Consider the following 27,371-nt stretch of genomic DNA (forward strand, 5'->3'; position numbering starts at 1 on the left):
AGCTGCGTAGGTTCCCCCTCCTTTGTTGCCCTTAGTCATAGATGACGATAAAAATGTGGCATAATTGGGCACGTGAATGCGCAGCTGGTACGTATGTGTGTGTGTAGAATCATGGTAAATACATTCTCTGCTGCCATGAACAATAAACAAAGACGAAGCTCTCCTGTATCGCCTTTAACAGACTGTTTCGGCAAGTGTTGTTAGCGAACACCTATGAAGGTGGGCAGGAGATGCGAGGCACCACACAATACACCCGCGCATGCACACACACACTAAAGGAAACAACAAAAGCCGCCATTTACCACTATGGTAATGACATCACCGCATGGCCTGTGCCACGCTAGGTGCACTTGGAGGCCACGTGAAGCGTCGAAGGCTCGATGCTGACGGGCGGTCACAGGACAGACCCAGGTGTTGTGTGTAATGGATCACAGGCAGGCCCAGCCTGAATGTTCAAACTGGTGCAGGCGTTACTTTGGTGCCTCCAACCAAAGCAGCCTACGTTTTGCAAGAACAAAGAAAAGAGGGCTTAACTATGGCCGAGGAATCCTGGAGTTTCTTGTTGACATTAAAGCCCCACCACTTAGTGGCATGCTCCAAATTCAGCAGCAGAGGCTCCAACTCATTCTCAAAGTAAGCAGCAATTACGACCCATTAGCATAACATAACATGGTTGACCAGTAGGGAGCCATCTCTTGACCGCACCCGGGCATCAATCAGCCCCCCATTGAAAAGATCTAAAACTACTTGATGAAAAAAATATGTTAAATAGTCTAGGGGCCAGAGAAGATCCGTGTAGAAAGTTGAACCGGGAATAGCTCTGACTTCTGGACCTGGCCCACCTCCACGAAGGCCCTTAATTCTTTCAAGCAGCGGGCCAGGCACCCTGCACATATGGCCACAGACCCATGCGCACACACACGCACACGTGTGTATGCGCACAAAATAAAATGATCCCACCGTGTAGCCTTAAAAGACTGTAGGGGCAAGTGCTGTTAGCGAGCAGTTATGAAGGCCGGTACGGTACACGAAGGGGTGGTGTGGCCCGAACCCCACAGTACCGATGCTTGGACACCGCACCAGATACTCATTAATGGCCAAGTCAAACTGAGGACCAGGACCGGTTCAGAGATCTACCGCTGATGTTGGCCATGGCTGAGAATGTGGGAATTGAAATTCACAAGGTTGGTAGCGCTAATCGCTACGCATCTGGTCCCCACACGCACACAAAGTGTTGTTAGCGAGCACCTATCAAGGCTGGACAGCGCATGATGGGGTGGTGTCACCAGCACCACGTCCAGCTGCTTTTGTCTCCCCAAGACACCAAATTGTCATTTGAGGCTAAGTTGACCTAGGGGAGGCTCAGGACCACCCAATACTGAATTGAACTGATGTGGCCGGGTTCGCAGCGCAGGAAAGGCTGCGCTGCGTGCGCGAAAGTGCGCACACAATACGATCATAATTCACAATGCCAACAAATCACTCACAATGGAGGGGTGGGGTGGTATTCGTCAAACACGTGGGCATGCAAGCAGATTGCGGGTGCGTTCTCTTCGAGGGGCAAATGGGCGTAATCGCCACGCTGGCGACACGTCAATTAGAGGCTCGATGCTCACTCCCTTCCTCCCTCGCTCGCTCGCTCTCTCACTCGCGTACAGTAAACGTCTCCATCGCTCCTCAGCCTCCCCGAGCAAACACTCGGGTGTATTTATTTTCGTCGCCTAATTTAGAAATGAGCTTCCACCTCGGCTCCGCTCGGCGCTCCACAGGTAGAGTGACGTCAGGCAGCACGGCTCTCGCCTGCGCCCATCGCTCCGGGTCTCCATACCAACCGCCCCGTAGGTTTTTTTTCCTTTCCTTCAGCGCGAGAGTCAACAACGCGGCCACACGATCAGCGCATGAGCTAGTGGTCTGGACAAGGCTGACAGCGTTGTACGTGCAATGTGGGTGGTTGCGTGACATGCACGCAAGCCACGTGAATTGGGACTCATGCGTTGCCCTCCTGCTGTTTGTGAGCAACACACCATTTTGTGTATTTGTAAATTTACACACTCACCCACACACCCGCTCACTCACTCGCCCATCTACTCTATCACCTACACCTCTGCGTGTTGTTATTTACATTTGTTTCCAGCCTGCACGCGATCTCCTGCTGTGATGGGCTTTCTCATCATAAAAAAGTGTTGGAATTTAATTATTTGCGGAGTCTGCTAGGCAACATTCATCGTGAAACGGTCTCTGCCGCGATCGGGCGACACCCCGACGTGTATGCATCACGTCGCAGGATGCACAATAAAATCATCGTCCGATGTGAAAAATATCGTTACGTCCCGATGACCGTTGCTCATTAAGATTAAATTTCCTGACAAAATGTTTATGAAACTACAAAAATGTAATTTCACAATCGTGATCAAAATAAATCGAAATGGATGAAGCTTATTGAACGAGCGCTTTGTGACACGTTTTCTGGAATAATATACGTCATGGCGATACGATGAGGCCATCGTTTTCTGACACCTTGCTCGGGACAAGGACCGCTGTTGAGCGAGTGGCGGTTGAATGACAATGAAGCGCTCTTTACCCGAACTTGAAGTGCATCAGGGCGCAAAAACAAGACGGATAAATGCGAAACACAGTTACAAAGTTATCGCGATAACCGTTACATTTAATCTTCTTGGTTCTTTCGGTAAAGTCACGTAGAAGGGAAGTAATAAAATAATACAAATAAAACATAATAAAATATTATTTTATTACTTCCCTTCTACGTGACTTTACCGAAAGAACCAAGAAGATGAATCCCTGCAGTCACGAAAGCTTTAAATCGTTAAATTTAAGTTCGCATCGCTAAACATGGCATCGCAGGGGCTGCGTGAATGTAGAGGTGGTTGGGTGGGTCAGAGGTCAGAGCGCTGAGCCTGCACCACTGAGATCCGGGATTTAAATCCAGGTTCGTGCCACCTGCCATTAACCCGGGTTATCAAGTGCAGCGAGTTGAGTGCAGTGAGCTTCAGCCCGGTCACCAATGACCGGATACCAAAAAAACCCATCACATTAAATTTGGTCCTGCACTTAATTGACCGTCGTGCGACGAGCGGAGCGGGTGGGAAAGCGCCGACCCCTTCACCGTGTGTGACCAGAGGTCACTTCATGAAAGGGACCTCGGAGGTAGAGCTCTGCACGATACCCGCCTCCCAACACACTGGGTCACGGCACTGATCTGCTAGATTTGCGATGGGATCCTTCCGTTCTAGATTTGAAGTTTTCGTGACTGCAAGAATCCATACTCTTTGGTTTTATTCGGTAAAGTCGATCAGCGCGGTTGTGTTACGGGAGAGGGGACGGGTGGCCGTGACGCAGGGGCGGCCACGCAGTGCCCTCTCGGTCCTCTCTCCGCGAGGTGGCGGTTTGACCCCGGCGTCACCTGCCAGGCGTTTTCCACGGTGCCGCGTGACGAATATTCGCGAAATTGTCGCGGGAGGCTGCCACGGTGGTGTAACGATCAGCGCACCGGATTCGATCTCCCGGCGCGGCTGAATTAATGGAGCGAGTTTCCTAAATCGCCTTCATCTTTGTCCACCCAGCAGGAGAAATGGGTTCCACCACAGATATATCGATAGATCGACTTGGTGGGGTAAAGTGTGGGTACACCCATCTCTTAGCAGACGTCTGGCCAACGTCAGACTACAGTAGGCCAAAACATCCTCCACGAGTCTACGGGGTCTCTAGAGAGCTACCTCTGGTTGTTTGGCCATCTGACAGCAGTAGGCGTGAGCAAGACATTGCGGGGCTGCACCTCTATTTTTTTAAGATTCCACAAACGCCTCGACTCAAGATTTTACGAACGTGTTTTGAACACAACACGACGTCGCATCACTCCGGGAGTTGACGATCGCACACAAAATTAAAATAAAAACCTTAAAATCGCCGCGTTGCCCCGACGACTTCCTCACCTCCAGGCCGGGTCCAGGCTCGAGGCCTTCACGCGTTCCCTCTGCCTACGACTTACTTAGTCCCTGGAATACATACAAAACAATAACAATATATGTACACACACATCATGGAATAAAGTGTGTACGTTTTGCCATGCGGGGCGCATCTACACCCGATGTGACGTGTATCCAAGCGGCGTTGTGTCGTGATTCCACTCCGACCACGTGGCTCGCGTCTCAACAGAGGGCCGCGCTAAAGGCAAAACCCCCAAAAATCATCGGCCAGCAAAACGAAAACAACTTCCCCCTCCTCCTCCTCCCGGTCTCACGCCACGACGACGATCTCCCCGGCACACCACGTCGAGCGCAGGGCTGTGTGGCCCCGCTCGTCGCGAGCTATTCCTGCGAGGCGACGGGTCCCATCAGGAGCGGCCGTGTCACATTGGGAGTGGCAGGCGACCCGGCCATTGTTGTGCAACGCAAGGTCCAAGCACATACGACGGCAGGTAAACAGGTAACTAATTAGGCCTGGCACATGAGGGGGAGTCTCTCCAGACCGTCCCTCCTGTGCATCGACTCCTGTCTCGCCCCCCTCTCTTCGCACCGCACGCTCTCTTCCCGGCCCACCGTCCCTAGCTCTCTTACCTCCCCCACCCCCCTCTCCCGTGTTCTCCCTCTCAACCCACCTCTCTCTCTCTTCATCCCTCGCCAATCCGGTGATAATTAGAAGAACCGCCTGCACTCATGCTCTCCTCCCGCTCCCTAATCACTCTCAGAGGAGCGTCCCAGCCAGCGTAATTTGCGCTAGCTACAAGGAGTCTAATGTAATTTGGCCTGTCAGCGGGGCTTGATTGGGCCCCTGGTGGGCGGGCTGCGTGTGGAAGGGTGAAGGGCTGATCATCGCATGACAAGCCACAGCCACTCGCTTGCACGTCGCTTGCCGGGACGGCTTTATTTGTACCTTTTTTTTTTAAACCAAAACCCCCCTAAAATAGAAACGCTTTAATATTAGACACGGGGCTCCTCGGCGATTCCAAACCGCGAAGGCGCGAGGTCCACGATTCCCAAACCCGTGTCCTCTGCCCCGACGAGGGAGCTTTAAAGAACACGCACACACACATTTCCACTTTTATAGTTGGACAGCAATGTCCTTGCGTCTTCCTGCATCTGTATTGCGACTGTCTGGACACTTGCCCTGATGGTGCTTGTCCCCGACGATGGTGTTTGACGTAGTTTTACATTACGCGTGGGATACACATTTGACAGATTAGTTTTTTGGAGAATTTGTTCAACTTACCGCTGGTGGCCGAGGCTGTCACGAAACATTTTTGGGCCAGACTATTAACAAGTGGCCCAACCCAAAAGAGTAATCGAGTCGGCAATATCCATGTGAAATATAAATGTAGGGTCAGTCACATGGCACACTAAAGACCTTTGTCAGTTTAACCCAAAATTTGCCCCAAGTTGTCCCAGGGTTCTGTGTAGTTGGACCGTCACAGCGCCACCGTCTTGAAGTAAATGCCCGTGACGGGTTCTGTCTGTACGGGACGCGAGCAAGAATCAATTTCTCACCACACAATTGTTTGTGCCAAGCTCGCTGTTGTAGACTGGAGTAGAACACGTGACGAGTATCTACAGCCACAGCGAGAAGAGGCATTTAGAGAGGACTGTCTGCGCTGCGGTGCCGGATAAGGGAATGGTCTCCGTGTCGCTGGCCCGGACAGCCGCGGCAATGCTCGCCGCTCGTGTCGTCCACGCCGCGCCGGAGAAGCGGAGCGGGAGGTCCCCTCTCACCTCCCGGTAGGAGGGCGAAGTTGGTGGACCAGAGAAGAACTCTCGTTTGAGCCGGCTCGGCCATAGTCGACGGACCGATAAATGTCTGCACCGCCCGGCACACACCCACCCACCCACCTACGGCACACGTGTGGCTACGTGCCCACCTACTTGGGCGCACCATCGACCCAGGGATATTGTTCCTGTGCCTGGCACACACTCCACACCCAGTATAGAGGGCTGCCCAGAGGAGAGGCGAGGAGGAGGGCAACATGGGCAATTTGCCCCGGGGCCTCGCACAAAAGGGGACCCCACAGCGGGCCTGTGAATGGTGGAATATGGGGGGTGGGGGGCCCATGTGGCATTGCTGCCCATGGCGTCCAGGAACACTGCCAGTGCTACCTCTCGTTACGACTGCGACTGCCAGTCACGCGCCACCAATTCGAGTCCTGCGGTGACCCACAGACGTGCACAGTCCTTGTACTGACCGTACAGTATAGTATTCGGGGAGTCTGAGTGCAACCCCTGGCCCTCACCCAAGGGTGCAGTGCAGCGGGGGGCAGTCCGGAGATCCCGTGAGACACGTGCGCGCGGCGTCACGTGGCAGGAGGTGCGAAGCATCAGCCGTTAACCCCAATCGTCGCGTCCGTCACGATCCTTCCCCTTGGCCTCCGTGACAGTCAATTACTGGAGCGCCGATCTATGTTCGGGATATGATGCAAACGCCGATGCTTTGACGCTTGCATAATGGTGATGAATGCGTTCCGTTCCACGCGCACTTGCGTGGATGTTGCGTAAGGCGAGGAGGCTGACTTGACGACCGAACGTTACGCAGAGACATTTGTTTAATGAAATTAGCGTGCGTTTATGACGAAAGGGGGGGATAGATACACACACACACACGTGTGTAGCAGAATGCACTCTTAAATGTATGTTAATTAGAGTAACGTAATTTAATGGGCACGAAATTAGCGACAACGGAGACACGCGTACGGAGTGTTTTGATTTGTTTTAAACCAACCTGTCACGCGTGCGGTTTGTCTCACGCTCACGGTAACTCTCTCTGTCTCTACCCATACCAATGTCCTTTCTATAAGACGTCAGTTATCATCGTATCGTGAAATCATAATAATAGCATGGCCACGTTTATGTCTGCAGTTTGTCGTACTTACCCCGCACCTCCGATTAGCACGGTTGGCTACGTACGGTGCGACAGAAGTTCAACTTACATACGAAAAAATATATTTAAAAAAATCTATTTCAGCATCATGGTTTACTGCTAAGTTGACGGAAGGGACGATGATTGTGATGAATCATAATTTTGCCGGCCCTTTATTAATTCACTGCTGGATGAAGGCCTCCCCATGCCATGTCAGTCATTTGACTATACTTCACCATGTTCGGGATGAGTTGGTGAACGGTTATAATCATAATTATAATAAAAATTCATATTGTAATGCGTATTCCATCCTAGGATATCAATGCGCAACGCGTGGAAAGCAGGAAACAAAAACAGAGCCAGGGGCAACCGACCAAACTAAATGGGCAAGGCCGCTTTAAAGAGATGGGTTTTCAAGCCAGACTTCAATCTATCTACCGACTCTGATTTCCTGATTTCAAGCGGCAAATCGTTCCAAAGCTTGGGTGCCACGCTAACAAAAGCCTGATCTCCAAAAGCGCGCAACCTAGACCTGGGAATGCTGAGCAGTTGTAGATCAGAAGATGTTAAGGACCTTGATGGAATATATAAACGTATTAGTTCCTGCAAAAATAAAGTAATGCGGAGTGAGTCCTTTTAAAGCATTATGACCAGAATCGAACTCGGATCTCCGGTGTTCGTAGTGCAGCCCGCTAACCACACCACCGCCGCTCCCAGCGCCGTCACGTTGCCCACCAGGCTTCCACTCGCAATAATTCGACAATAATAACGAGCGGAAATTACTATTACGACTATTATTAATTACTCGCTGTCAATGTGCGCAGGCGATTTATCCACACCTCATGGTGCTCACTCATTAAACGCATCGACCTAACAGATCCCCACGTACACCACACGCGCGCACAAGGAGAAATACAAAGCTCCCCCGTACAGCCTTGAATAGGTGCTGTTAGCGAGCACCTGATGAAGGCCGACACGGCACACGAGGGGGTGGGAGGTCAGAACCACGCCCAGCCGCATTTGTCCACCGCACCAGGGTACTTATTTGAGGCCGAGCGAACCCAATGGGATGCCCAGGACCGGTTCAGATCATTCGCCACTGTTGTGAGTGGGAATAAATCTCGGGGTCGCCGATTCCGTCGCGTCGTGCGCGCTAACCGCTGCGCCACCGCTCCCCACGTACACGCGCACGCACAACACTCACGCGCGGAGGCGAAACCCCCAGCGCGCTTCATTCGCGCTCCTCTCCCCGCGTCGCCCCCCCCAGCCTCCGCTGTGCACCCCCCCCCCCCCCCCCAGTCATCAGCAGCGTCCATTGTTCCGCCGTTATGAGACTGACAAATGCTCGTTGGTGCCCCCTGGCCATGTCTTGTCCTCCACTCTCTCGCGTTCTCTCTCCCGCTCGCTCGCTCGCTCTCTCGCTCCCTCTGCCTCTCTCACTCTCCCTTTCCGTAGGGTCATCGCCCAGTCACGCGGCCTCTCGGTGAGATTCGTTAGCCTTCGTTAGTGTTGTCTATCTTGTTAACTTGCCCTGACTTGCTCGCTATTCGTGGTGCCGGCGAGGCGACGCCGTTTGCATCCTCAGCACACACGCGCCGCTCTCTCCCACCCACTCGCAAAGGCAAAGCTGTCCCGGGTAGGCCGCACGGACAATTTGGGACAAGCGCCGTTAGCCAGTGGCATCTACCAAGGATGGCACGACGTGCGAAGAGGTTGGTGAGGCCAGGACCACGCACGGATGCCTTTGTCTCCCCATGGCACCAGACACTTATTTAAGGCTGAGTTGCACTAAGAGAGGTCCAGGAATGGTCCAAGATTGGTGCAGATTTCTTGTATGTATGTATGTTGAATTTATTTCGCATCGTACGTAGCCAACCGTGCTTATCGGAGGTGCGGGGGAAGGACAACACTGATTTATATTCGCCCTGAGCTGGGTATGAACGCGGCTCGCCGAGTTTGGAGCGCAGAGCGCTAACCTATACGCAAAAACAAAGACAAAGATCCCCCGTATAGCCTCAACATGCGTTTGGGGCAAGTGCTGTTAGCGACTACCTATAAAGGCTGGGACGGCACACGAGGGGTTGGGTGGCCAGGACCACACCCGGGCGCCTTTGTCTCCCCAGTGGCAATGTTTACATACCGGACCAGATACTAATTTGAGGCTGAGTAGACGTAGGGGAGGCCCAAGACTCGTTCAGATAATCGTCACCGGTGTTTGTGACCTTGAGCGGGAATCGACCTCGGCGAGCGTGGTTCATAGCGCAGCGCACAAACCACTACGACCCCCCCCCCCCCACACTCTCACCACCCCCCGCTGCCATCTCCAAGCTGCACACATCCTTCGTCTGCAGTGACGCGCGGCTCAAGCGAGGAAGGGCAGCGACGCGGGCGAGAAGAAGGTGGCGCATGCCGGGTCGCGGCGCTCCTCCGCGAGCGCGCGAACGTCGTACCGGACGTCGCTGCGACGTTGAGACGGACCCCCGCCGGACACGCGCGAGGGCTGCAAGGAGTTTCAAGCGTCGGCGAGTTAGCGGCGGCGCACACCGAGCAGCGCAGGCGCGTGAACATTGAATACATTTGTACAACTACAACAACAGCCACCGCTGTTAATCCGCTGCTGGGAGATTGTTTGACCGTACTTTACCAGTGCGGGCTGGGTGACGACCAAGCACCGGTTAGGCTCAGCCCGGCCGGCATTGTGCTTTTGTCTCACGATAGCAGATTAAGAAGCCCTGGGATAAAACACGAGGGCCCATCACCACCACCACCACGACACCACCACGACACCACGACACCACCACGACACCTAATCATCGACCAAGCGGGGGGGGCATCTGTGCTGACTGCAGCGAGGAGGCTGAGCTCATCGTCGTCCACTGATGGACGATGCCCTCCTCCACGCCGTGTCGGTCGTGGCAGTTGTTTGGCCATACTTCACCTGGCGCGTTGGTGTAGGGGGGGGGGGCGATGTTCGTCGTGGTCAGGAATGCGATTCAAGTCGCTGGCTCCCGAGCGCAGTGCAGGTTCGGGGTTGGGCCACTTCCCCCCCCCTCCCCCCCGTACTCGTCTCATGAAACGTTTAGGCAATGATGAGCGAGGTGCGGTGAGTGAATTCGCATTTGAAATTCAGGTGGTGGCGGGAGGGGAGGGGGGTGGAGGATTAGAAGTGAGAAGGGTGTGGATGTGAGACGGGGATATGGATTGCGAGTCTGAGCGTCTGTTCTTGGGCGTATGTATGTATATGTGTGTATGTATGTATGCACATAGTGTATTGTACGTGCGTGTGTGTGTGTAGGATCACTGAGACATCCTGGTGTCAATGCCCCTCTACCTAAAGAAGAATTACCCTGCATCTCCACCACCAAACATCTGTGCATCAGAGGCTAATGCGCTTGGCAAATTGTTGCTCAGGAGGCGGTTGCAGTGGGATGGGGAGCAGTGGGTAGCGTAACGATATCTGAACCGATCCTGGGTGCCCCGACTACACCAACCAGTATGGTGAAGTATGATCATACATTTCTCATGACCGACAAAGCGTGGGGGGGCTTTCACGCAGAAGCAGACTGACAACGAGCTGATGATGATGAGTATTGTTATTATTATCTGCAGAGGAGTGAATGGAATGTAGGAGATGAGATTGTTTGCCAAATGTAAACATGACCGTCCGTTTACCACGTAGGCTTTCGTAACCAATATCATCCATAATACAGGTTTTTTTGGGGTTAGATCGCATACATATATAAATGTGTCGTTAAACCCGCCACCACCGGACACAGCCGATTAGGAAGGTTTGTCACGTAAACAGAGCATGCTAATTCATTACTAGTACAGCACACAAATCGTTACTAGTACAGCACAAATCTGGCCGTCGCCTGATGAAGCTAGCTGTAATTACTGGCGAAACGTCGTACTCAGACTGTAAATGTTGTGGCTTTGGCTCTCCAACACACCGGTGTGCTGTACTAGGAACGAATTGGCCACGTTCTGTTTACGTGACGAACCTTACTAATTGGCTGTGTCGGGTGGTGGCGGGTTTAACGACACATTTATATATTTACGAGATCTCACCCCAAAAAATCAACTGTATTATGGATGACCATCCGGTTCGCTACGCACTCGCCCCTGTCTGCTTCAGGCGGCCAGTGGGGCAGCGCAGTGGCACCACTGGTGCCCACAGCACCAGTGGCGCCACTGGTGCCACGCAGCACCAGAAGAGCCTGGGTTCCATTCTCGATTCGGGCTCCTTTCTGTGTGGAGTTTGTGTGTTCTCCCCCTGTTCTGCGTGGGGTTTCACCAGGTCCTCCTGTTTCCTACCAAAGCTAAAAAAAGTCTCCCCACACGTTACAACATCCCAATGCTGGAATTTGACCCGCAAATAACTCCATTGGGATTACGCATCCTACATTGCCCCCTACTGGAAAAAACAACTTGGCAACACCATTTAAAAAGAGTAATTCCCTAGTAATCAAGCTTCATAGCAATAATAACCAGAGGTGTGGACTCGAGTCATGTGACTTGGACTCGAGTCAGACTCGAGTCATGAATTTGATGACTTGAGACTCGACTTGGACTTGCATAACAATGACTTTGTCCCACCTCTGAGGTGTGGACTCGAGTCATGTGACTTGGACTCGAGTCAGACTCGAGTCATGAATTTGATGACTTGAGACTCGACTTGGACTTGCATAACAATGACTTTGTCCCACCTCTGATAATAACATACACCATGTCACGTATTTCACGTGTGCAGCCATTGGTGACAGGATTGAGACCATCAACTCGTCACTCTCGAGGAGCCAGCTTAATCGGAGACGTTTTCCCAAGTACTTAACTTAATTATAAAGGCTATACATTTACCGAAAACTAATTTTCCTCTATCCACGCCACTTTATTTTAATTTAAATAATTCATTAACAAGTGTCCGCTTCGCATGCAGAATTGCTGTTTAATGAACGTAAAACGACGTTCTGTTTTCTAGGTCCGTGTGTGATCATCACACAACTGCAACGTGTTTTATTACTTTCTGTTGCACATATTTTGGTCGTGATAATGCCACTAATTATTGCTTTCCAATATCCATCTCCCTATCTATATATACACACACATGCGCGCGGGCGTGCGCCTTTTACACCAAAAACGAGTCGTCAAATTGCGTTAAGAGTCCCAATTATTCCTCCGCCAATTACTGTGATCACAGTACGCGGGGCTTGGCAACGTGTGCCCGAGCCGCGTCTCCGATCGCAATTCCGTAATCAGATCCCCGATGGCGCGGGCTGCTGGGAGTGGGGGCTGCGGGGGTGGGGGCTGGGGGGTGGGGGCTGGGGGAGGAGGGGGGCATTGAGAGGCCGGCGTGGAAAGCTGTCAGGAAGGTAAAAGCCAAAGGCACAGTCCTCCAAGCGCTTACTCACAACTGCTGGGGCAGCTCGAGAAAGCTGAAAAAGGGGCATTGTCCGAAACATCGCCGATTATGTCTCCTCTCACAAGACAACGGTGGTATTGACGGATGCGATGAGTTGTTCGTTGTCGAGAGCCGCGGTTCACAGCCGTGGGAAGCGCCCCGTGGAACTGGCTGTAGACACTGAGATTCTTCTCATTGAGATTCTTCTCATCCAAATTCTTCTCGCTGAGATTCTTCACGCTGAGAATCCTCTCGCTGAGATTATCGTCACTGAGTTTCTTCTCACGAAGATTCTTCTCAGTGAGATTATCTTCACTGAGATTCTTCTCACTGAGATTATATTCACTGAGATTATTTTCACTGAGAATCTTCTCACTGAGATTCTTCACGCTGAGAATCCTCTCGCTGAGATTATCTTCACTGAGTTTATTCTCACGAAGATTCTTCTCAGTGAAATTATCTTCACTGAGATTCTTCTCACTGAGATTATCTTCACTGAGATTATCTTCACTGAGCATCTTCTCACTGAGATTCTTCTCGCTGAGAATCTTCTCGCTGAGATTATCTTCACTGAGTTTCTTATCACGAAGATTCTTCTCAGTGAGATTTTACTCACTGAGATTATTCTCACTGGACTCGGTATATTTTTGATTGGCCATCGCACGACGATCCGCAGGAGTCACTACGAAGCGAGTTAATCGCTTTCGTGGATTTGTAAAGACAGTTTTAGCGCTTTTGGAGTACACAGTGAAACGTTCGAAGACGCGTGTTGTTGTTGATGTTGTTGTTGTTGCGTGGTGATTGCAGGGTTTGTATTGCTCCGCGGGTCCAGAAAGGTTGGGGACCACGACTCTGGAGGATGGTGGCCTTCTCTAGATGCCGCAGGCCATATGTCACGGAAGAGATGGGAGTACCCACACTTTCGCCCACCACACACGAACTGCTGCCGATCGACTGCGGTGTACATGCCCATTGGCACTGCTGGGTGGACAGAGAGGATGCGAGCGGGGCGGGGGGGGGGGGTAAGAACTCTGTGCCATTGATTCAACTGCAGACGGCAACCTCTATCGCAAGTCGAGTTTGCTGATCATTACACCGCAGTGATGGTGCTACTTCTAATTGAGATAATCTGAGCGAGATAACAGAAGAGAAAGATGCAGTGAAATAAGAGAAGAGAGATGTAGACAAGAGAGACACGAGAGAGAATTGAACTTGCGTACGTCAATTCGCTTGTTCTGTTTGTCACGATTTGTACGGACGTGCGTTGAACCTTTGTCGCACCGTGCGTAGCCAACCGTGCCAATAGGAGGTGCGGGCGAAGGGCGACAATTGCATTTGAGCCGCAGATAGATATTCGATGCGCTCCTCGCTTTGCCCACGAATGCGGTGCCCCCTTTGAGGCTGCATGGGGATCCACGCTGTTGTCAGCGCTCTGAACTGTGACCCGCGCCAGCGATCTCGGCACCAAGCGCTGGATGGCCGGCGCAGAGGGAGCCTGCGGCGGCAGTTGGGGGGGCGGGGGGGGGCTGGCAGGGCAGCGTGGTCCAGGGAGGCCGGGCAGGCGTCTCTCGAGAGGGGTCAACCGCTGGCTCTGACCTTATTATGGACAAAGATGCACCCGGGGCCCTCCCCAAGGCAAAGGGGCATTGTGCACCATGGCCAATGCCACACTGGCAATTACTTCGGCCTTTTGTCATTATGGCATTACGTTTAAATGTTGTTAGAAAAATTGTGGGGGGGGGGGGGGTTGTTGTCGTGTGTACATGCGCATTGGGCAAGTTTCTTAAATTACACCCCCCGGCCCCGCCCCCCAGCCTCTGTCGACCCAGAAGTACACTGAGGGGGGGGGGGGACCGTGCGGTGGGGTAAAGTGTGAGTGCGCGCACCTCTTCCGAGGCGTCTGAGCAGTGTGGAAGAGGAGGGCGGGAAATGCCCTCTTCAGCGGATCCCTGCATGGAGCTTCCTCGAGCCGAGGCCCCCTTCTCGCTAGCGGTGGCGTAAGCGAGCAGCTGCAGGGCTGCACCTCTACTTGCACGTTGTTCCGTTTAGTTTGTTCGTTGCGCACGGACGGCCCTGGACTGCGCGAGATCAGACGTCACGACTGACCCTCAACTGCCTTGTTTTAACTGTTAATTTGCTTATATATATGTATTTTCTAAAATAAAAATTTCAGATCGTGGGGTTTGTGTGACCATACTTCACCACACTGGTCAGTACGGTCCGGTGAATTGAAGTCGGGCAGCATACAAGTGGGACCACAGAAGTGCAGTGCAACAATGGATGTTGCTGCTGCCCACCACGCAGCCCCGGGATGGTGGCCACCCATCCAAGCACTATCCAGGCTCGACACCTGCTGAGCTGCCGATGTGTGACGAGATCGGGCGGATTCATGATTATCTGGTCATCGGCGTGTATGCATGGACATCTGTGAAAAAGAGCTTCATAGCTCATCGGATTCTTTCAGTCTAAATAAAGAATATGATTCTGATAAGGATTCTGATCATGCACGCGTATAATCATGTATAGTTTATACGGCATGGAACAATTCTTACAGGCAGTGGATGAGACCATGGCTTCTGCTGCTGATGATGACGATGTTAAAATGTAAGACACCTAAGCGAAAAGGATCATGGACACGACTCAAAATGTATAATTTGTTTAATTTGTTGTTCTGACCTTGGATGCCTACAGTTCAATTGGTTAGCATCAGCGTTCACCCAGGCGAGCGCGCATCACTTAGTCAGCCACCCAGTGGCACCACGTGTCTATCCGATCCATCAGGGGACGTCGTGGTTTTTTTTTCATCAGATTGTGACGTGTGGGAAATTTACACGTGTAATTGCCACCGCGCTTCATAATTGTATTACTATATGCAGCAGCGTCCCTACGGTACGGCGAATCGGGGCGACTGCCTAGGGCCCCGTGCTTTGGGGGGCCCCGCGCTTCGAGGTCACGGTATCAGCTGTAATACTTCCGGTTTAGTAGTAGGTTTTTACCCTTTAAACTGGTACAAAACTGACACCTTATACAAGGCATCATGTTTGCAATAACCACAACACAAGTAGTCATTATTGCAAACATGATGCCTTGTATAAAGGTGTCAGTTTTGTACCAGTTTAAAGAGTAAAAACCTACTACCATATTTTGCCACTGGTAAAGGAGGTCTCATATTATAAATACTTCCGGCTTTAGTTTGAAGGCGTCGCGGGCTTTGTCCCGGCCCCCCCACACCATGCCACCGTGGACGGCCCTGACTATTGCTGCCTGGGCAGGGATGAGCAGTGGCGCAGTTGTGAGCGCACTGCGTTCTAAATCCGGCCACCCGATTTCAGTTCCAAGCCACTGCTAACATCAGTGTTCAAGTTATGGTAACCGATCCTGGTTCCCCCCTGATGCCTTGCGTCACCAAGCCGTACTGACAAGCGTGGTGAAGTATGGTCAAACATCCCACAGGAGTGACGTGGTGTAGCAGGCCTTCATCCAGCAGTGGACTGAGCAAGAGGGCAGTAAATGTAGATGCGCGTGACCCCGCAGTAATTGTCACGTATCCCTGCCAAGCGTCGAAGACCGCACTTTTCATCCTTAAATCTACGTCCTCCTGATCGCTCTTCTATCGCTACTGCCATTGGTCACTGTTCCCGTAAGCTTCACTCACTGATTTATCCTCCCGTGCTGAGGATTAGGTCGACCAGACACTGCCCGTTTCGTCTCATTCGCACTGTGTTCAACGATCACACTGCAGGTCACACTCCCCACATGCCCACTAACTCACCAACCAGCCCACCCACAGATCACACTGCAGGTCACAACAACACACTCCGCACATGCCCACTAACTCACCAACCAGCCCACCCACCCACCCATCACACTGCAGGTCACAACAACACACTCCCCACATGCCCACTAACTCGCCAACCAGCCCACCCACCCACAGATCACACTGCAGGTCACAACAACACACTCCCCACATGCCCACTAACTCGCCAACCAGCCCACCCACCCACAGATCACACTGCAGGTCACAACAACACACTCCCCACAAGCCCACTAACTCACTAACCCACCCACCTATCACACTGCAGGTCACAACAACACACTCCCCACATGCCCACTAACTCGCCAACCAGCCCACCCACCCACAGATCACACTGCAGGTCACAACAACACACTCCCCACATGCCCACTAACTCACCAATCAGCCCACCCCCCACCCATCACACTGCAAGTCACCGCAGTTCTCTTTATGTTTCTTCCCTTCCACAGCTCCGCTATTGAATTTCTTCCACCCGTCGTCATCATTATCATCGTCTCTTTTCCCAAGTTTTTACAGCAACCTTGCTCAATTCAACATACGTATTCCACTCATTATCGATCGCGCCGCTGTCGTAAATAGCGCTGTTTGTTTCTGGCCGCTGAGCGTTTTGGGGGAAAACGACCTTGCTTATTTCTGGTTTTTAATCCTCGTCGAACCTCTGGCGTTAAGTTCATAAACCTCTCAGATCCTACGTGAGCCACGCGGTCAGCGTGAACCGCATCGCCGCCAGTCAACGGCGCCGACGAGGAGGAGGACGCGGATGGCATCTCCCCATCCTCGTCGTCGCCGTCGTCCCCACCAGACATTCGCTACAGTTTGTTTTTGTGGTTTCAAAAAAAACGGAAGGGATGTCAAGAGCCCGCAGGACGATCACGCTGATAAACAGGTCCCAAACTCCGCGCAGGGTGATAATTGCAGGCGCAGGCCGAGTGCAGCTGCCACCACCATCCCAGTGGTCATCGCAGCTCCACGTCCCCGCAGCTGCACGAGCCCCCCCCCCCCCCAACTATCTCTCCCTGTCCCCTAACGAGGAGCCGCCGCCGCCTGCCCGCACCCTCCCCCCCTACCCCATTCCCAGCAGCCCGCGACTCCGCCCCGGCGCACAGCTCTGAGCCAAGGCCACGCGGAGCAGCCTCTGTCAACACTTGTTACAGACCCCGGTGCGCGCTCTTAATCCCGGCACCACTGCCCCCACCGCCCCCCGCCGCAGCTGCGCCGCGGGGGGCACAAAATCGACTCAGCGGTGGTGCGCGGCACGGCCCACTGGCTCGGGCACCGTGAGCGCGAGCGAGCCAGTGGGGGTGAGCTGTGGAGCGAGTGGTGTGGGCGAGTGAGGGGTGAGCTGGTGAGCGAGCGGTGTGTGCGAGCGAGGGGTGAGCTGGTTGAGCGAGCGGGGCGGGCGAGCGAGGTGTGAGCTGGTGAGCGAGCGGTGCGGGCGAGCGAGGGGTGAGCTGGTGAGTGAGCGGTGTGGGCGAGCGAGGGGTGAGCTGGTGAGCGAGCGGTGTGGGCGAGCGAGGGGTAAGCTGGTTGAGCGAGCGGTGTGGGCGAGCGAGGGGTGAGCTGGTTGAGCGAGCGGTGCGGGCGAGCGAGGGGTGAGCTGGTGAGCGAGCGGTGCGGGCGAGCGAGGGGTCAGCTGGCGAGCGAGCGGTGTGTGCGAGCGAGGGGTGAGCTGGTGAGCGAGCGGTGTAGGCGAGCACGGGGTGAGCTGGCGAGCGAGGGTGTGGGCGAGCGAGGGGTGAGCTGTGGAGCGAGCGGTGTGGGCGAGCGAGGGGTGAGCTGGTGAGCGAGGGGTGTGGGCGAGCGAGGGGTGAGCTGTGGAGCGAGGGGGTGGGCGAGCGAGGGGTGAGCTGGTGAGCGAGCGGTGTGGGCGAGCGAGGGGTGAGCTGGTGAGCGAGCGGTGTGTGCGAGCGAGGGGTGAGCTGGTGAGCGAGCGGGGTGTGCGAGCGAGGGGTGAGCTGGCGAGCGAGGGGTGTGGGCGAGCGAGGGGTGAGCTGGTGAGCGAGCGGTGTAGGCGAGCGAGGGGTGAGCTGGTGAGCGAGCAGTGCGGGCGAGCGAGGGGTGAGCTGGTGAGCGAGCGGTGCGGGCGAGCGAGGGGTGAGCTGGTGAGCGAGCGGTGAGCTGGCGAGCGAGTGAGGCTGCCCCCAGAAGAGTGCGCGCGTTTGCGAGGAGCGCAAAGTGGTGGAGTTGTGAGCGCGCACGCCTGAGGGCGAGTGCGCACGCGTGCGTTGGGTGAAGCGGGGTGTTGGCGGTGGTGGCGGCCGTGGTGGTGGTGAGGGATTAAGACACACGGGTCTCAGCCTGGGAGGACAGGGGAGGCCACGAGTGAGATGAGAGACAACTCAGACAACCGTCCCCTGGGGACTGGGTCGAGGGTAAGGGAAGGGAGGGGGCTGGGTGGGAAGAAGTGGGGGGAGGGGGGCAGCCCCTCGGCACGGCCTCCTCACGCAGGAATCGGGAATTAAAGGGGTAATTAATAGTGACGCAGATACGCTCCCAACGCGGTGGCGCGCCTGTTCGTTTTCAAAGACCCTCGCCCCCCCCTCCGATACCCTTTATACCCCTTCCCCCGCAATGAGCACCACGAGATAGAGACACGAGGCGGGGGGGGGGGGGTGATAGAGATGGGGGGGGGGGTAGACAAGATGGGGAGAGAGGGCAAGGAGTAGGGGAAGGAAGGCGTGCGGGAGGGAGCGGGAATGATCGCTCGTTGCTGTGCGCCAGTGCACAATGACAAAGCCATCAGATTATTGCTGCGGGCAAATCTTTTTCACGTCTTAATGAGGAGCACAATCCGGCTTGGCCCGCGCTCCGCTCCCATGCTGTTTGCTGCTGAGGCCAATTAAAGAGCGCTGCTGCTGCCGCCTCGCCAGATGAGACTGCGCCCCCACGGTGCCCGGCACGACGCTCCGTTGTCCCAGACAACACAGCCGTGCCCCACAACACTTGTTTTCACTCGGCCCGAGTCAGCCCCGCCGAGCCGGCGACGACGCACAGTCGGCCGCGCGTGATGGCCCATCGTTGGGGAGACAAAGGCGGCCCTGGCGTGGTGTTGGTCACCCGCCCCCTCGTGCGCTGTGTTGGCCTTCAGAGGTGTTCGCCAGCGGTTTCCTTGCCTCGACAGTATGCTGAGGCTATGCGGGGGAGGGTGGGAATCTTTGTCTTTGTGATGGTCCATTGCCATCATTGAGGGGGCAGTGGTAGTGCAGTGGTTAGCGCACTGCGCTACAAACAAGGCGCCAAATAACAGTGGCGGACATTTGAAGCGGTCCCGGGCGCTCCGTTAGGCCCACTCAGCTTTTGATGATTACCTGGTGCGTCAACATCGCCACTAGGTGAGACAAAGGCGGCTGGGAGTTTTGTTGTCACACCCACCTCTTCGTGTGCAGTGCCGACCTTCATAGGATCTCGCCAACAGCGCTTGCCCTCCCAACAAGTCTTCTGTTATATATAAAAATAGAGGCTATGCAGGGCATTCTTGCCTTTGATGTTCCATTGCCTTCAGTGCCAAAGAAGCCAACACCAACGCTACCATCACCGCCGTCAACTCCATGACAACTAACAACGGTTGCCACCTGTCCTGGTTTTCCCACGATTGGCCTCTCGTTGAAGAGGAAGCTGAGTTCCTAGGACATCTGTCCGTCTACCTGGGACATTAAACAATCCCAGCCTTTATCGGTTGTGGAGTAACAATAATAATGTTATTTGCGGTCATATAGCTTCTGAAAAAAAACTTTGGAGCTCAGTGGGCCATACCTGGTAAAATAAAAATAATTTATAATTATAAATAGGTTCTTCTCTCTCTTCCGGTGTTGTGAGATATTCCACTACTGTACTGCCCAGTGTTGTCTACGTGGTGACGCTAAATCAGCCACCACCACCACCACCGTCAACGCCTGCACTGCCACATCCACCACCACGAACTCAGTGGCAGATGTCCACTGGCACAAAGAGGCCCTCCTATTGGAAGTCGCAGGCTCAAAGTCCAACCTGCAAATAGATTGTACCATGTTCATCTGCCATGATCTATCCACTGCTGGATGAAGGCATCCACGCGCCGTCGCCATCGCTCACGGTCTCGCGACACAACGATCCATCCAGAATCCGCGCTCGTATGTATGTTGAACTTCTTTCGCACCGTACGTAGCCAACGGCGCTAATCGGAGGTGCGGGAAAAATGGGGGAGCGTGGTCAATGAGCGGTGGCGCAGTGGTTAGCGCAATACGCTGCGAACCGCACTTACTGTTTTAGTTCGAATCCCGACCAACGAGCTAATTTGATCGCTCAACTCGGGCGTGTTGCCTCCTTCGCCTGCCACTCCACTGCTAGTCTCGACTACCGGCGACGTCTCCTGGCCCAGGGCACTTATTTGTTTTTTTCGAAACGGCCAATGTGACATCTCTGGCTTGCGTAAGTTCTCACCTCCACGTGTCCCTCTGCCTGTCTCCCAAGAAAGTACCTCTCCGTGCTCCTTTGTGCGACTTTCATCACGTGGTTTCACACCTTTTGTCGAGCGGAACACAAGACGATCGCTGGTGCTCTATGGCGAGCAGTCACGCTGCTCGGGACGATCGCTTGTGTTGTTTGTGAGACGCAGAAGAAGAAGACAAAAACCGGAGGAATTACTCGGATGGAATTTAAAATGATTGGTTGATGAGAATTTCACTTGGCGCTTGTGATTATTTAAAGTAACGTGTTTTTTTTTCCCTTCAGATTTTAATTCTGAAACTTTTCTCCCCCTCCACCAACAAGGTCGTCTGTGGGTCATTCTTGCAAAAACGCTCGCGGCGGAATGTTTCTTTCCCAGCGTCAACAAATAGAAGATTTAAAAAACAAACGAAAATAAACAACAGGCCACGTTTTACAACGAGGCAATACGACACGAACAGGTACGAGTTGATGAACGGCGAAGTCGCATCGCGCCACGATCCCGTGTCTACTCGCGCACAAGGGAGATGGCGACATGCAGCCACCTGTTACTGCCGGGGCCATCTGGTCCAAATGCCAGACCGGTGATGAACAATCGCATTGTGTAGAGTTTTTGTTGTTGTTGCTGCTGTGTTTTTATTTATATTTACTTGAGCTAACGTTCATGAAATACGCAGATTCCTCTGTTCGTTTTGTCGACGCTATTACAAAAAGTTGTATCCCAGCCATTCTTAATGGACGAGTGGATGAAGGCCCCTCCACAAACCGCGTCGGTCATGGAGGTTCTTCGACCATACTTCACCACGCCTGTCAGTGCAAGTTACGGGTTGGTTAAAAAAGGAAGGGGGGGGGGGATGGTTGGGGAGCAGGACCGGTTCGAATATTTCCCACTGATTTTATCCGAATCGAACTCGGTTAATCTGGTTCATAACGATACTCACCGCTCTACCCCAGTAAATATTAAATACACAAAACAAAGATCCCACCGTGGAGCCTTAACTAATTGTTGGGACAAGTGCTGTTAGCGAGCACCTATGAAGGCCGGTACGGCACACGAGGGGGTGGGTGGCCAGCACAACGCCGGCTGCCTTTGCCTCACCAGTGGCAATGTTTACACATCGCACCAGGTACTCATTTGAGGCTGAGCCGACCTAGGGGAGACCCAGGATCGGTTCAAATAATCGTCACTGGTGTTGGCCGTGAGCGGCAATCGAACCCGGGTCGCCAGGTTCGTAGTGCAGTGCCCTAACCGCTACACTCCCGCACACGTACACACGCACACACAAATACAAAGACACACAACACAGATAAACACTCATATTGTGTTGGGGCCCCGTTTCCCCCAAACAGTAATAGGGCTGATTTCCTTCTCAATATTAAAACAAACACTGGATGCCATCCCCTAACCGCGAATGATCCGATATGAAACAATAAAAATCCGCAGATGCGCTCGCACGCGCTCTGCTACTTCCGCGTGATGGACATCATTTGATTCTGACAAATGCGTTATTGCATATTCGCTGGCTTCCACCAAAATTCATAACGTCTCAACTTTTCAGACTATTAGCCCCGTACACAAGCGACGCCGAACGGGGGCGCGGGCAATAAAAAAGGACAGCAACAAATAAATTCCAGTTCCAAAAAAAACCCCTATGTAATATTATTATTATAACAAGAACAAAATAAGTACAAAGTGAAAGGACAGATAGAAGAAAAAAACACACGCGCACACACGTCCTAAGCTTCGGGATAGATTTGCCCCCGTTGATTTTGATTTAAGAAAGATTGAAGCGGCGCGGAGAGTAGGAGGAGGGGGGGGGGTGGCGGAGTGAGTCGCGCCGTCTCGGAGGAGAGCCGAGCGGCCCTGGGAGCGGGAAGCCTCTCACGCGGACGCTCCTGGGGAGGGAGAAAGCGCGCGGTCCAGAAACCATATTCGACGTATCAATAATGAAGAGGGTCCCCGCGGCGCGCGGCACGGCCCGGTAAACACCGACGCTCTGCATAAATGCATGATATGAGGCACCTGCTCAGGTCTCATCTTCGTAACTCGGCCTAACGCAGCCCAGCAGCTCGTGCCGGCCTTCGTGTCACTCCGCCCGCTCTCGGCGGTCGCGGATCCTGCCACAGCGGCGCCGTGGAGTGCGCCGTGGCGCGCCCAGACGCGCACGGCGCAGGAGGGCGCAGCTTGCTTCAGCGTCACGGCAACAACAACAACAACAAAACGCTCACGCGTTCATCGTCGTGTGTGTGCGTGTGCGTATGTCTGTTGAACTTCTTTCGCGCCGTACGTAGCCGGCCGCGCATATCGGGGGTGCGTCAAACGCAGGCGCCGCGGCTTCGCGGATCGGCAGGGACATCTTCCATGTCAACGTCGCAAAGAAATTGACGCAAATCTCTCCTCGAGGGCGAACGAGAAGTCGACGGACGTGCAGCGGGAGTTGTGTTGGCTTTGTTCGCGCCTTGAGAAAGTCGCCCGGTTGTTGGGAACAAACTACATTGCACCCACGTTGCATATGTCATTGCGGAATATTCTACGTATGTATGTTGAACTTCTTTCGCATCGTACGTAGCCAACCGTGCTAATCGGACGTGCGAGAACAGACGGACAGATACTAAAAGCATCTCAAACGGAAACACATCAGGAGTCACCAAATATTCACTTTCAATGCTACACACAGCATCCAACTAAACGTATCGGGGGGCAGTATCCCCTCTTGCAATACTCCCCCGATGATCACGGTTCCAGCTCCCTCCATCACCAGGACCGGCGCGACCTTCACCGATCGCGATGCTGCTACGGGGTCATTGCCCTCGCTCGGCCTCGCCACGAGTGACTCGCGTCTGGGAGTGGTGGCGCTGAGATTAACGCACTGCCGCTACGAACCCGGCGACCTGAGCTCGATTCCGGCCAAGGTGGTTACACGGCTTGCTCCGGAACGCATAATGTAGCCATCTCGTGACAGCCATGCCGATCGTACAAGCGGAATGAAAGGCATTATATTGATTTTTAAAACGAGGGATGATCACGTAGAGCAAGTCCCTAGTCAATCCACTGCTGGATGAAGCCTCCCCCACCCCCAAGTCATGTCAGTCACGGCGGTGATTGGACCATGCTTCACCGCGCCGGCCAGTCCCGGCAGGGTGGTTGGTTAAAGTTCCGAAACCTCAATTTTGTTGCCAGCACACTACGACTTGTTGAACACTCTTAAAAATTCACATTCGGCAAAGACGTAAAAACCCTGCGGAGGTATTTGTGAGTAAAATACTTGTGCAGTATAGTGTGTACGCTTAAGAGATGCAGGGCTTAATATTTAATGCGTCTAGACTAGCTATACAGGCACACACACCGCGCGCGTGCGCGCGTGCACAAACGTGCGCATAAAATAGATACATAACTGTCCGGCGACACGCGGGGAAATATTCCGCGCGTGCGAATTGCGGCGCAATAAAAATCCTTGCGTCGGGTTTCGAGGTCAGCATCGTGAGAGCCGCGGACGCACACTCGCAACTGGAACAGGACGGGAGAACGTTACAATCGTGAGCCCTCTGAGCGGCACGCCCGATCACCGTGTCGACGCATCACGTCCATTCGCCCCGCGGTCAGCTGCTTCAGCGACGTTTGAGAATGTTGTCACTAAACTGCGTTACCGCCTTGACTGAAGCTTTCGTGACTGCAGGAATTCATATTCTTTGGGTCTTTCGGTAAAGTTTCGTGACTTTACCGAAAGACCCGAGGAATATGTTACCGCCCTACTTAAAAGTATTTTCCCGAACGCATTAACGCATGAACGCCCGTCGAGTGACGTCCTGTTCGGCATCTCTCTCTGAGCGGGGCCTCGTTTCTCACCGAACGTCTTCCACGTCTCTCGTCGACGTGAGTGGATGGGCACGTGACGAGCGGCCACGTGACGAGCGGCCACGGCTGCAGCGAGACAGAGACTGGGTTCGTGGTGCGTCAGGCCACACGAGATTTGGCTGAAAATGAGCGCTGCTCGCAAGCGCAGCGAACCAACCAGGTTGACGATGCTCGCTCCGAGTGACTCGGTGCACGCGGAGAAAGCGAGGACTCCGAGTTTCAGCATGGCCGCAAAAAAGAGAGTCGTGATTTTGGAGTCTCCGTGACGGGAAGACGAAGCGTCCTCATCACCCCACGTTGCATACCCCCCCCCCCGACCCCCTCCACCCCCCACCCCGTCACCCCCGCCCCCTCCGCCCTCCAAATTTCCCCCCCCCCCGCCCCCCCCCCGACTGCAGCCCACCTCCCACAGTCGTCGAGTAATGCAGGGGACGTGACTTGTGATGAAAAATTCAAAAAATAAAAAATTTAGCTCGGGGCTTTCAAAACATCACAAAGTATAAGCAAAGACAAGTTGAAACATCGCACAATGAGTGAACATGACACACGGAGAGGCGCATCCCGCCGCTGTTTACCAATCGCGATTTTCGGTGCCGAGTTGTCGCAGGAGCCGAGAGGGCGCAGAGCCATTCCGGCGCTCAACTTCAATTACGGCCGCGAGATCCGCTCGCTTCCCCCCTTGATCTCTGCTCACCGCACTCACCGCTACGGTTCACCGCGTCGGCGGCGGCGAGAGCATGGGGGATCAATCGCAGCGCTCGGCGGAGAAGTTCCGTCGGCGCACGTGACCAAAGCACTGACCGCACTTGGACTCTTACACGGAAGTTGATTTTGTTTCATCGGGTGAGCAACTCGCGACAGAGAGGCCAGGGTGAGAGCGACGTGGGTCGTTAGGTCTGTCGCCAGAGGGCGATAGATGATTGGGCCTCTGTGAAAAAGAGCTTAATAGCTCGTCGTATTCCTCCAGTCTCAGTAAAGATGAGATATTCTCCAGTCTATGATGAGAGATTCCTCCAGACTAAGATGAGAGATTCCTCCAGTCTAAGATGAGAGATTCCTCAAGTCTAAGATGAGAGATTACTCCAGTCTAAGATGAGAAATTCCTCCAGACTGAGATGAGAGATTCCTCCAGTCTAAGATGAGAGATTCCTCCAGACTAAGATGAGAAATTCCTCCAGTCTAAGATGAAAGATTCCTCCAGTCTAAGATGAAAGATTCCTCCAGTCTAAGATGAGAGATTCCTCCAGACTGAGATGAGAGATTCCTCCAAACTAAGATGAGAGATTCCTCCAAACTAAGATGAGAGATTCCTCCAGTCTAAGATGAAAGATTCCTCCAAACTAAGATGAGAGATTCCTCCAGTCTAAGATGAAAGATTCCTCCAAACTAAGATGAGAGATTCCTCCAGTCTAAGATGAAAGATTCCTCCAGTCTAAGATGAGAGATTCCTCCAGACTAAGATGAGAGATTCCTCCAGACTAAGATGAGAAATTCCTCCAGACTAAGATGAGAGATTCCTCCAGTCTAAGATGAGAGATTCCTGTGTGTAAAATCCCAATTGGGACTCTCACGGAGTAATTTGAGAACTTGGCAAATGTGGACCGTGACGCGGGCACTGCTCTCTTGTCACCGACTTCAGGGGGGAGGTCTTTAACGTCCATTGGGAAGCGGACGGCAGTAGCGGCCGCGTGTGATGTCGTGTGGTTCAGAGATGTTGTGTGGAACCGAGATCGGAGGCCTATGAGGAGAGGGCAAAGATAAATACAGAGACGACACAGAGTCGACACAGACAAAGATAACACAGACAATTGTACGAGTGTATGTTGAACTTCCTTTGTGTCGTACGTAGCCAGCCGCGCCAATCGGAGGTGCGGAGGGGAAGGACAACAAACTAAACACGAAACCACTTCTAAGCACACGAGTTGTCAGCTCCCAGCTGTCGCTGTGAGAGTGTAAAGGGGGGCAGCTCTGCAGTGGTCGGCTCGCTCACGCCACGACCGGCAGAGAGGCCTCCACCAGAGAGAGCTCTAGAGGGTATTTGGCCTACTCTTCCACGCTGACCAGACGTGCTAAGAGGAGGTGAGCACACCCACACTTTATTCAACCACACACGACCCGTGACCTCTGGAATGCACTGCGAACCTGGCAGCCGGAGTTCAATTCCCTGCCCCTGTAATGAATATTGGAACACATCCTGGCTGCCCCACCCCCTCCGTCCCCACCTTCACGATCCGGCACTGACCAGCGTGGTGAAGTATGCTCAAACACCCCCCCCCGCCACCCCCGCCACCCCCACGCCGTGGGGAGACCCTCATCCAGCAGTGGATTGACAAAAAATATCCGTAAGTGTACATTAGGACTGGCGCGCTTGGCCTCATACGGTGCGAAATAAGTTCAACACACGCATACATACATAGAGGAGGAGTCAGAACACAAGTACACACATCTTTACTCGGGGCTGCCCTCAGGGGGCAGCTCCGCCGCCCAGAGGGGCTCTCAGCTGGCTATAAATAATCGCCGTCTCTCCTCGCATCAAGACCCCCCCCCGCCCCCCGTGTCCGCCTATCCCAGGGCACAATGCCCAGCCAGGCCCGGGGTGGGGTCAAGTGTGGCGACTCCCACCCTCTCGCTCGACGGCTGGAACCAGCGTGGAAGAAGATGAGGCCAGTATCATCGATTGAGGGCCTAACAGCCCTAACTTGAGCGGTGGATCTCAAAAATAGTTTTGGCTGCTGTACCACTCTCTCAGTTGAAGGCGACTGCTTGTGTTGCGATCGAAACGTCGTGATATTTTTTATTATTATTTTTCCATCTACGTGGCTTTACCGAAAGACCCATAGAATATTAACTCCTCTTGTGGAATTTTGTTTTAACCGAGTAACCGCCTCGTCTGACCCAGCATGGCTCTGAGATATAAATACAATTCAATATGAACGTCGATGTGTTTGCCAATTTTCCATTTTGTGAGTTAAACCATAACCAGCAAAGTGACTTACAAGCGAATTAAAGAAACTGCA

At 53.5% G+C, this 27,371-nt stretch overlaps 1 long non-coding RNA gene across 1 annotated transcript; it reads right to left on the minus strand.

Moving 5' to 3' along the window:
- Positions 1-260: 260 nt before the first annotated feature.
- LOC133357192 (uncharacterized) lies at positions 261-26,086 on the minus strand. Its single transcript, XR_009756940.1, has 3 exons — positions 25,926-26,086; positions 3,951-4,013; positions 261-1,857 (listed from the first exon to the last, which is right to left on the minus strand). It is a non-coding gene; the product is annotated as an uncharacterized LOC133357192 (long non-coding RNA).
- Between the last annotated feature and the right edge of the window lie 1,285 nt (positions 26,087-27,371).

The sequence above is a fragment of the Lethenteron reissneri genome, chromosome 7 (assembly GCF_015708825.2).
Source record: "Lethenteron reissneri isolate LAM-NWPU_2019-01 chromosome 7, ASM1570882v1, whole genome shotgun sequence".
Taxonomy (NCBI): Eukaryota; Metazoa; Chordata; class Hyperoartia; order Petromyzontiformes; family Petromyzontidae; genus Lethenteron; species Lethenteron reissneri.